The 12389-nt window shown below is 34.0% G+C and overlaps 1 long non-coding RNA gene across 1 annotated transcript; it reads left to right on the top strand.

The window, feature by feature from the left end:
* The first annotated feature begins 2186 nt into the window (after nt 1–2186).
* On the top strand, nt 2187–3366 carry LOC148607240 (uncharacterized). The gene is made up of 2 exons (XR_015915461.1): nt 2187–2312; nt 3188–3366. It is a non-coding gene; the product is annotated as an uncharacterized LOC148607240 (long non-coding RNA).
* Nucleotides 3367–12389: the final 9023 nt, after the last annotated feature.

The raw sequence follows: 12389 nt of genomic DNA, 5'->3' as shown, positions 1-12389 counted from the left end.
ATTGCACGAAATTTTAAAGTGGCTGGACACAGTGTCACTGCCATGTACATAGATAATGTATAACCAGCACAATGATACATTGTAATAATGTTGGTACCATGTACCCAAACAATAGAGATACTGTACAATAAATTGTATTAATGAGATCAGATTATGTACCATGTACTAAAGTAATAAAAAATTGGTACCAGTATTTGGAATTAATGATTAGAAATGGTAACATGTATCCATACAATAATAAAGCTGATACAGATACTTTGTATCAGGATGACAGGAAGCCAATGCACCATGTACACTGCAGGTACCATGTTCCCATTTTCATGTCATCAGTAAAGATAAGTAATTCATAAAAGAAATAATATTACCAAGTGTGATGTATGTAGAACAGCACTGCGAACACTTCGATGATATTTTCGATATGCAGAGGGGCAGAGATGGACCCCGTCATAAGCTATGTGGTCAAGGTTATTCCAAAATCCTCTATGGCGCCAAAATATGATATTTTCATATTCTAGTTCTTTTATTTTATGTGCTATATATAGATTTGTCTGTACGACATTGTTATTGTAGTTATTTCCATCTGACACTGGCGATCTAAAGAGTAGTTCACCGACAATAACAGTCCTTATATACTGGGCTTCAACCAAGAAGTTGGCGAATGTTAATATATCTGTTGCTACCTTTTCAGGCTCATTGAAGGACAAATCATTACCACCAATCTGCAGGAAAACAATATGTGGAGGAGAGTTATAAAAATCATATAGGTCCGGACAATTGTGAATCAGTTGTGATATTGTCAAACCTCCCTAACACCGATAATGAATCTGGTATCTACACGGATCAAGTCATATATTAATTAAATAGTCACTTGAATTTGCAAAGTCACGAAGTCTACGAATAAAATTGTGACCAAGAAGCGTGACATATAGCGCCATAAGCCTGATAACATATTTGTAAATACACGATGTATGCGTCACTCTCAAACATGCCGACAATGTTTACATTGTTCGGACATGCGTACTTCTAGTCCATAGTCAAATATAGAACTGGCCAAAGGTATGTAATATATTACGAGTACTGCATACGAATCAGATTGCACAATTTACAGATTTTGTCTATGAAAGAGACTCCAGAATGTACATAAATCGATAGAAGTGAAATTCACTAATGTATACACGATTTATACGATGTTCCAGACACGACTGCTGCGTAACTCATCTATCTAAGGAACTGTACACAGCAAAAAATTATCTTTGAAAAGGTCACTGGCGAACGTTTCCAATATAAATGTATGAAGAAAAACACAACTAACAATAAATGTGCAGTAGAACGGAAAAATCCAGATAAAAAAAACACAGAAATTAAATTATAATCACAACAAGCTTTCTTGATCAAGTTTAAAGAGTGAACATGTGATCAATCGCGCTAATTTGATTGGATGATCTGCATTGGTATGCATAAATTAAATGCACCTAGTGATATGGGCTGCATTAGATAAAAGGGTGAGGGTCCAAAAGGGGGAATTTGGCCACGTAAATTCTTTTATTTTCAATAAAATGTTATTTTTTATTGAAATTTATTTAGATGTCAACGAATGTCAAGATAATGCGAGAGGATGTCAGCCTATGTGTAGTAATTCATTTTGGTCATTTATTTGCTCATGTTTAAATGGATTTCAGCTTAGCCTCTGATACAAAAACATGCGAAAGTAAATATTAACATACTTATATCATGTTTCTTTTTGCAAAGAGATCTACCCCACCTTAAGTGAAATAAAGTGAAATTCAAAACAAGGGGTCGTTTAACCGTAAAATGATTAAGGTCACGATCCCTATCGAGATATCGAGATATATTGTATAAAAAATTAACCTAGATTACCAGGAACTCTGATATCCTGCTTGAGTTCAAACCAAACTCTGAGTAAGAGCTCTGGAATAATAATAAAAAATAATGAAGATAGGGGTAAGAGCCCTGGCGACTGGGTAAACATAATGAAGTTGGATTTTAAGGATGAACATTATTTAGACTAGGCATAAAACGTGGAAACGTGTTAGGACTTGGGTGAATTTCTTGCAAATCCGATTGTATACTCGTTGATATCAACTGACCCAATGTATATACAGTATATCATAGCCATGGGAAGACTTCTACACAATATCATATGAATTAATAAAATATGTACTTTCAGATGTCAATGAGTGTAAAAAAAAACAATGGGGAATGCCAACACATATGCCACAATGTAAATAGATCAGTTAACTGTCAATGCAATACAGGATTTCAGCTTGTCCCTGATAAAAGTTCATGTAACGGTAAATTCTAATAAACAGCAGAGACAAAGTTTGTAAATATACTTGTTATTCTGATACGATAATAAGTTTTGTGAAGATAGACATTATAATTGTTTCAAAAAAAAAAATGTTTTCAAGCTAAAACATTTCTCTAAGAAAGGTAAGAGTCTAGGGTGTATTACTGACTAGTATTACTGATTAGCAAAGTAAAATGACTAACATTACTAATAACAGACGCTAAACAATTAAACAATAGATTAAAATGTTAGAGAGCTTGCTATTATGAACGAATATATGTCTTTAGAAATAATACGAATCCGTTACGATTTCGTTATTGTATTATTATGATTATTGGAATTTACCCAGACAGCAATATTTTAGCCATACCCAGGTAATGAACATGAAATGGATGATAAAATGAAAATTGGGACAGGACACAAGGATAACAGGGTCGATGAATTTTTATTGCCATTGGAAATAGGGACAGGGGGTAGGGTCAGGCAATTAAGCTTGTTGCGGCGGAGCAAATGTTCCTACTCCAATCGAATACCACAGCAGAGTTCTTTAACGTACGACGAATTTGGAATATTAAAAAGACGGTGCACCTCTCTACTTTGCGGCAAGGTTTTCCGTATTATGGCCTGACAACCAAGCATGTAGCATGCTAAGGGAGCCACTCAACCACCTGGGGCACACAACCCGGTTGCTCTGTGAAAAGAGCACCGTAGCCCCCGGTTAGGGTTCTGAGCACTATTTAGTCGCCTTTTACGAGATGCTTAGCATGGGCCTATTCTTTTGGCCAACGGCTCCGCACGGGACTGAAGTTGCTGTTTGAAAATATTAACGAGAAATTGTTGTGTGTCTGTTAATCTAAAAGGAGATTTTTTTATATCTAGATATTAATGACTGCCTTGAAAATCAGTGCCTCAATAGTGGAATATGTACTGACATGGTGAATGATTTTAGCTGCAACTGTGCTGCTGGTTTAACAGGTGACACCTGCGAGACAGGAACGTAGTGGGAAACACATAATATATACACTTAAAATAAAGTAAATTAAATAATAAAAAAAAAATGTCGAGATTATATAAAATAGAAAATTTGCAAAATTATTTCAGTTGCTTTAACTTTAATTTGATCTCTGGATTATCCAATGCAATATTAATTTGAACCAATAATGCATACAAAAAAATAAAATATCTGACCACATTCATATTAAATACAAATACAAGAAGTTTCAACCGTTAAATTCATTCGAACAAATTGGTCACTTTTCAATCATATGTCTCATGGTTTTTAAGACATCGACGATTGTGTTGATACGCCTTGCTGTGAAACTGGTAAATACGTTATCGTTTAACTAGAAATATGACCGACTGCTTATTTTCAAAATTCAAAGTATCCACTTACAGCAATTTAATGCTCCGATTAAGCGAATGCAAAACACGCTTTTCATGTTATATAGTTGTACTTAAGTACCAAACAAAATCAGTTGAGAATTTAGCTGCAAACGTGCCAATTGCAGTCACAATACTGATGCTTAAATTACGAAAAAAAAATAAAAATAAAAAAAACTGCTGACTACCAAACATTTCATAACATGACTGCTATGACGGAATCAATTTGTCACATAACGTAATGATATACAAAATAAATAAAAGATTTTGTATGTTTATAACGACAATGTATTGCAAGATTAGATACAATTTGCACAAAAATGTGCAGTAAACGTCAAAGATGAATTCAAAAGTATGTTATACATATCATCTATGTTTACATTACAGTAATTCAAGACTGCAAACATCGACTTCTTCAGCGCAAATTTTCCTATTATATCAAAAGGAGATTTGGTGGATAAGAAAGCATTACAATCGTGGCAAAAATTCACCACGTTTAATCAATAAAGCTTATTATAATGTGTTTTGTCTGCTTCCTTGGTCTAGTCTAGTCCCCAGTTATGAATATAATATCATGTTCCTCATTTCATGATCATCTTCAATTTCGTATCTAGGCCATGACTACCAATCATTTCATTTATCAGAAATTGCTTGTAAATAACTATTCATATTTATTTCCAATTTTTTTTAAATAGTGTAGTACTATACTGAGCATGTATGAAATATTCTTGTAACAATTGTGGTTTTGCTTTGTGTTTTTCAATGGTAGCAAAGTAGTTCCCTTTGAGTTGCTGGTTAGTCTTAGCATTTCTCTCACCGAAATGTCGTTTCTTCCTAAGTACCTTTTTATATTTAAGTTTATCGAAGAAAGAACATGTCATGTTTGATCTACAGATGTTTTATAAACGGCTGTTTTCAAGTTGTAGCAGATGACTTCCACTATAATTATGAACATCGTTTGTAGCACAGCCGACAAATACTAATTTCCTCACTAATTATATAAGAATACACGACTGTTTTAATAGGCGGGCTGAGATAATCCCCCGTATTACTCCCCTCTTTTTTGTATATCAAAACTCATCATTGTCACTTTGAAACTTAAAGATATTCGCATTTTGGTTCATGCTGATGTATATTTTCATGAGTAAGGGTGGCAATTCTTTCACCTAGATAGAGACCAGTTTTCTATGGGTAAGTGTAATATTTTTAAAACGGTTGAAAAATCTTTCTTTCGTGGAAATTTTTTTTTCGCGGTTTTATTTATGTAGAATATCAAACTATCTTTCGTGTGAAACCAACTTTGAAACGTTTTAATTGAGGTATAACCAATTTATGCGACTTTTTACAGGAAAATCGAAAATTAATGTTTTTGCTTTTTTGGATAAATTCTGAATACTAAAATCGCCACGAGTCATAAAAAACCCTAGAAGTATTAATTGTGACAATTCGAACAGAAAATATCAAAATAAAACATATTTTACTGAAGCATAAAATACTCTAGGTGGTTTGACAATGAAAAACATATGTCAATTTTAGCGATTTTTCGGTGGGAAAGAGGTACATTTTAGTACAATTGTTAAGCTGAGGCATTGGGCTACATGATGATTCCTCTGCGTATTTAGCGTCTTCATGCATGTTCTCCCAGGAAGACTTCGATAACTGAACAATCGAGTCACAAAAATCTTGGCTATTTGACTGAATAAGAATCCGAAACTATTTTTTGGCGACAAACTGATTCGGTAATTCGAGGTTTTAAGGTCCCGGAAAATCACAATCAAGTTGATGAGCGGATGTACAGTGGACCTCCCTGCCCATACTACAAACAAAGAGTTAGAGAAGGATCACACATATGCAATGTGTAAATGAAACAAAATCAATAAAAATATTTGCATCACCGGTTATTTATGCTTAGATTAATTACCCAGGGATTAGTTTGAAGCGACCTACGCGTATATTTTTTACTTGATTGTGGCGTATCAGATTGAAGTGTCATGTTCAGCTATTATGTGACAACATAAACAAAAACAAACATATAGAGAAGAAAAAAATCAAACACCAGATTTTGTTTACAGAATGTCCAACAATCAACAGTTAACAACAGACCTTACATAAATAGATTAGTTAGAAACGACATTAAACGTGAACAACAAAATTTACTATCAATAAATACAAGATGTTGCAGGTTATGTTGAGCTAAAAAATACACCCACTCAACCATCTACGGTAAACTGCAAGGAGAAAATGGACGAACGTGGAGAGAAGAGACACAATACAAGTCATCACGCATACACACATTATCTAAGCATTCCCTCAAAAAGAACTTGACAATGTGTTACAAAAATTGTCATTACGCATCATCAATATAGCTAAGCTAAGTCATAAGGTAAACATGAAGTAGATACGCACTGAATCTGATTGACTGGTGTTTTACGTTCAGCTATATACGGGTGATGAACATGAAATTGATGATAAAATGAACATAAAATGATGATGAAATGAAGAAGGGATGGGACACAAGGACAATGGGGTGGACAAATTTTGATTGCCACTGGAAATAGGGAGAGGTGGGTAGGGTCGGGCAATTAAGCCTCCTGTGGCGGAGCCCTATGGTTCCTACTCCGCGAGAATACCACAGTATGGTTCTTTAACTTGCGAGGAACGTGACATATTTCCCAACACGGTGCACCACTATGGTTTGCGGTCAGGTTTTCCGTATTTTAGCCTGACAATCCCAGCATGTAACACGCCAGGGGTACCCCATTCCACCACCGAGGGCACACATCCCAGTTGCTCTTAGGGCAAAGCGCCTAGCCCCCGGCTAGGTTTCTGAGCACTATTTAGTCGCCTTTTACAAGCTTAGCGCTGCTGCAGGCCTATTCTTTTGACACCCGGACCAGCACGTGGCGGGAATGGAAGATGGGGCTATGGGGAATGGAGGGTCTGCAGTCCTACCACAACACTTATTACTCCCGTAGTGGTATTAATACAATGAGGATCCTTACAAATTCGAAAGATCGTTTAGAGACAATCAAAATTATGAAGAATTAAGGAAAGGTTTTTAGAATAACTAATGCATTAAATTGCCTATGGCCTTTTTAATAACATAAAAAATGGTTAAATGATATAATATTTTGTTAATTTGGTATTTATAGTAATAATGACTTATCTTGATTCATCCATATCTTTTCTTACCACTTTTAAATATAAGCATGCTATTTTCTTGCAAAATTTGGTCAATCCTTTTTCCACTATGTCATTATATGTAAAACATATGCCGTTTTGTTTCGGTTTTTTTTAACTATCATTTTGTTCTATATGTATGTTTCCTTCTACTTTTATTCATAGCAATTAAACAAACTGAAGGGTAAGAAGAAAATAATCTGCTTCAGCTAGAGTTTGATTGTTAAGTTTTCTTTTTTATTCAGTGAAAGTAAACAGACTAAGTCTGTGGGGAAACGTAAGTACACTTTGTAGTTTTCCTTTCCTCTTTCGACTACCCCGGACTTGAATTTTTACGAACAACTCGGTCGATGTTTCTAGAAAAGCAGATGACGCTTATCCTACCGGTGCACCTGGTCCATGCTCCCAGTTATTCGACAAAAGAAGGAAAGCTACTGTTCCACTAAACTTTGATCTTGGACATTATATCTGCACCATGTATGGTTTGCTTTTGAATTTAAGTTCAAATGGCTTTGTTTTGAACCAATTTGTTCATACAATATACTATTACGTGGGCTGAGATAATCCCCGTCTATCTTCACTAATCAACCAAGATATAATTTTCAGGTACCCTTATACCTCCCATTTGTGAATCATTTTTTTACCTCGTTTAGGCAAAAACACCGATTTTGGATTTATTTTATACTAACTTCCTCTTTCTTCAAACAAACCTAATCAACATATTTAGGTATTATCAAGCATCCAATTACCAAATATTTCTGCTTTCAAATGATTCCAGATATGTTGCGGTAACACTTAGGGTTTTGAAGTAAAATACATAATTTATAACCCTACCCTAATGGTCCAAATTGGGCTTATTAAATATATTCTGATTAGTATTTTTCTTGGGTTCTTTTGATTACTTGTGGCGTTTTCATAGGAACAGGGTTATGTTGCTACAAGATTGAAGTCATCACTACAGAAGTTTTATGGTCGTCATCATGAACTCGTGGATCGTTATTGTGTATCCATCAGCACCATGAAAACTGATTTATTCAACGGGTCATAGTTTTCCTTTCCTCGTTTGTCTACCCCGGACTTGACTTTTTATGGGCAACTCGGCGGGTATTTCTAGAAAAGCAGAGGATGATTACCCTACCGGTGCACCTGGTCCATGCTCCCAGTTTTTAGAGGAGTCCGAGTTGCTCATTTACTTTTGTTACTTTGTATGTATGATTTTAGTTACTTTATGTTCTTTGTTGTGTATGTCTGTTTTCCATGTCTGGTCTTTGTCCCTGGATTACAATCTTTTGATTACCGCTATAACCTTGGTTCCCTTGATTACTCTTAGAATATATCGACAAATTGCCAAAATGTGGGATTTTCTATTTTCCAATAAAAATAGCTTTAATGCCTTTCTACAAGCAATAACTCATACAAAACGTCTCAATTTTTTTGTATCACTCGATAGATAATTCAATTTTTCACATAATGAAACCACAAAAACCAAGTTTTCTTGAAAGTTTATAACAAAAGATTAAAAATAAAATATCACTAGTACTGAAACAAAACTGGCCTTGCTATCAAACATAATTTTCATTTACCACATACCGATACTGTAAACTCATACATGAGGTATTTGTAAATCAGATAATGATGTATCAAACATAACTCAACAATTGACTTCTATATCACCCGTTATCGTCATTTTTAAATAATACCGAAGTTCTGTGATACATTAATTTATGTAGTATCTTAGTGTCAAATTAATCAATATAACAACAATTTTAGTCCACTTAAAGATAATCGGATAATTAACATACGTACCAAACCTTCTTACCCAACGAAAGAATTCCAAAAGAGTCAGTATTTTATATTATTGTTATCTCCCTTATCTCAATTTTTGTGATACACTGTGACAATAAAGATTCAAATTAGGAATATATTAAGGTTGATTTAAGAAATTCAACATTTTGTCGTTTAGCAATGCATAGCAACAGTTAATTCTATGCGTATTTTCGGCTCATGGTAAGGATATTATTTTGTGTAAATCTCTAGACTCGCCACCTGTTTGGCATATTCTTAATTATTAACATGATCTGTTGTTCGCCGTGAAAATAATAGATTTACAGTTTATTTGCAAATGCTTGTCTTGGCTTTTTATTAAAACAATATACAGCTGACGAAACATTAAAATAGAAGTAGATACAAGTTAGTCTAAAAAATATTGTAGCGGATGGTAAAGGAAAAAAACTCAGGACAGATCACTTTATCAAATTCATTTAGCAGACAAGACGAGTCAATAATATTCATAAGCCTTCAAAATTTGGATCAAATTATTCCTATAATGAAAACGTTAAATAGGAATGAAAGTTAGTAGTTTTTTTTTTTTATTATTATATTTCTTGTCCTCAATTGTACTATTAAGTTCGGGACCGGGTCCAGCAATTTTGAAAATAAGGGGTTCTATATGGTTTTCCGAACAGAAGGGGGGTTCTAAGCTATTTGCTCATTTTTCATTTAATAACATAGTTTTTACATGGAGAAAAAAATACTATTTTGAAAAAATGCACAGAGTTTTCATTAGACAAATTGTTTATCAATTGTAAACAAAGCTATCAATCTATTTTTACTACATTATCATTATTAATTACATATTCGAAAATTGAGGTTTGGTATTATCCTTACATGCGCGATAATTTTCGTGTACCTCGAATAAAATCCGTATTTAAGAGTACATTTTTACCATAAATGTGACCTTTCCTAATTCGTTGTCAGAAATAATTAAGAAAACTAAACAGAAGTATGATTAGAAAAGAAATCAAAACAAAGGGAAAAATTTAGCCCAAAAAATCTATATGAGTTTAGTCTCTTTCGGAAAACCTAAAAGAGAAAAAATATATAAGTACATAAGTGTTAAGGGAAGCCTTTTTTTAACATGAAATGAAAAAAAAAAAAAGGATGGGACACAAGGACAGTAGGGTCGACAAATTTTGATTGCCACTGGAAAAAGGGGGGATGGGTAAGGTCGGGCAATTTAGCCTCCTGTGGCGGAGCGCAAAGGTTCCTACTCCTATCGAATACCACAGCAGGGTTCTTTAACGTGCGAGGAACGTGGCATCTTTCCCAACACGGTGCACCACTACAGTTTGCGGTCAGGTTTTCCGTATTATAGCCTGACAACCCCAGCATGTAACACGCCAGGGGTACCCCATTCCACCACCTGGGGCACACATCCCAGTTGCTCTGTGGGCAGAGCGCCTAGCCCCCGGCTAGGTTTCTGAGCACTATTTAGTCGCCTTTTACGACAAGCTTAGCGCTGCTGCAGGCCTATTCTTTTAAACACCCGGACCTGCACGGGGATCAAAAATATAAACCTCATGTTATACAGGTATTCACACATTGAACTCGGAAAAAACAAAGAAATAATTTCTTTTACGTGAAAACAAGCTATGAGTATTCATACCTTTGCTCCTGGCTTTCCTCAGTACAGCATGGTATAATCCAATGAGATCCATTTCAGCAAGACAACTCTGATAAGCAGTAAAAACAGATATTGAACCGTAACATGCTGCAGAAAACAAGCACAAAATCCAAGAAAATCACATATGTTTTTTACGTCAGTTTGTCCAAAATGTATTACTGAAAATGATGTAGCATAACCTCTGAACACAAATAGAAGCTTAACTTAAGTAAATGATTGTTTTGGCAGAAGGAGTATTGACTGTTGTTCTAGTAATAGCGTAAGCATTCATGTCATGTCTGACATAACCAAATAAAAAATGGCAATTTGTCGTCTAATTTGTCAAAATCATAATTTTCTACACTTTAGTATTAATAAAAGATCACAAGAGGCAATATTTTGATACATTTTATTCATTTTTTTTTCGCATGATGCTACTAAATTACGAAATCCTGTATGAGTTCTTTTCTAGAAAAAAATTAAAGAATTTTGGTGGAAAATCGTAGGTTTTCGTTGAAAAATAACAGATTTTGAGAATTGAGTCAAATTTACTTGATAACTTGAGTATGGGATTGATTTCAATAAAAGTCTGCATCGGGCTTGCGATTAAAATTATCTTTGAAAAGTTGTTGATAAAACAATTTGAATAAAAAAAGACTTTTTGGGAAAAAATAGGTTTTTTGAAAAATCACAGATTTTGAGAATTGATTACCGTTGACCTGATAACTTGAGTTTTTGATATACTTCAATAATAGTATGTATCTGGCTTGTGATTATAATCATCTTGGAGAAGTTCTTGGTGATAATATTATTATGATAATAAATATTTTTCTGAAAAATCACAGATACTGAGAATTGAGTCCCGTTAACCTGATTACTTGAGCTTTTGGTAGATTTCAATAATATTTTGCATTTGGCTTACGACTATTAAATCATCTTGGAGAAGGTCTGGATGAAAATATTTGAAGGGACTTATCTATATTTCATTTTTTTTTCATGTTAATTAATTTCGTTTCGTTCCAATTTATACAAAACGTAATTTAAACAGTCAGAAATCAAATTTAATAAATACATCAACATGAACACGACTTGAATGTATGAATAGTTTTTAACAGTGGGAAATATTCACATTCGGTTTCTATTCCTCACCAACATTGCATTCTCGAAACGACAGGAATGTATAAAAAAAAATACACTGTAATTCCTCGGAATTCACTCCCCATTAAGAATGAATTTTAGTAAAAATGCTGAAAAGTGTACCTAGATCTATTTCGCAGTATTTCAGAAATTCACCATAGGTACATATCAAAAGCACTTTACTGTCATCAAAACTTTTCCAGCATTGCCGCAGACATTACAGGAAGCGAAGTACAACAATGACAAGATCTAATTTGAACAGAGATAATGTTTTTTTTTATTTAGTGTAAGTTGCAAAATAGTCGACCTTAACAGATCGTGTTTAACATAGTAATTAATAGATGTTTTTTTAGACAAATCTGCACGAAGTGATAATTTTACGACAATAATGACGCACTTTGGAAAACGTGCGCATCACCTTGCGCGGTTGGCGCGAATTTTAAGACCCGCGAACCTCCTAAAAACAGTGATTTTAACATTACCGGATCGTATAAGGGAATGGAATAAAGTGCTAAACGGATACTAAAACAAAAAAGTATCGAAAACAAGCGATGTTATGAGGTTACACCGGTGGCCAAGTGTTCAATCTGTGATAGCTAGCTAGGTCACATGATACATGTACAGGTAAAGTTGGACTTATTTTTTTAGCGTGAATTTTGATTTGATTTCAATAAATGGACTTGGAGATCCGTCGCTAACAAAAAATGATTTTTCCTATAGAAAGAATGAATAAATGCACACTTTCAGTTTCCATATTTTGTTGTTAATGTTTGATCTCATTATGAAATAAGTTGCAAAAGAGTAAAATAAGATGCTATTTTATTTACTGATTAGCATTTGTTTCTCAATCTTTACTATTTAAATTGCAAACCTAATACATAAAATTGAAAATTTACATTATAAATTACATTTCTATTTAGCTTTCTTCCAATGTTATGATAA

Source organism: Perna viridis, chromosome 9 (genome assembly GCF_037379345.1).
Source record: "Perna viridis isolate PV_CMFRI_1.1 ecotype Kerala chromosome 9, ASM3737934v1, whole genome shotgun sequence".
NCBI lineage: Eukaryota > Metazoa > Mollusca > Bivalvia > Mytilida > Mytilidae > Perna > Perna viridis.
Note: the sequence above shows the minus strand (reverse complement) of the source record. Positions and strands in the feature narration are given on the sequence as shown.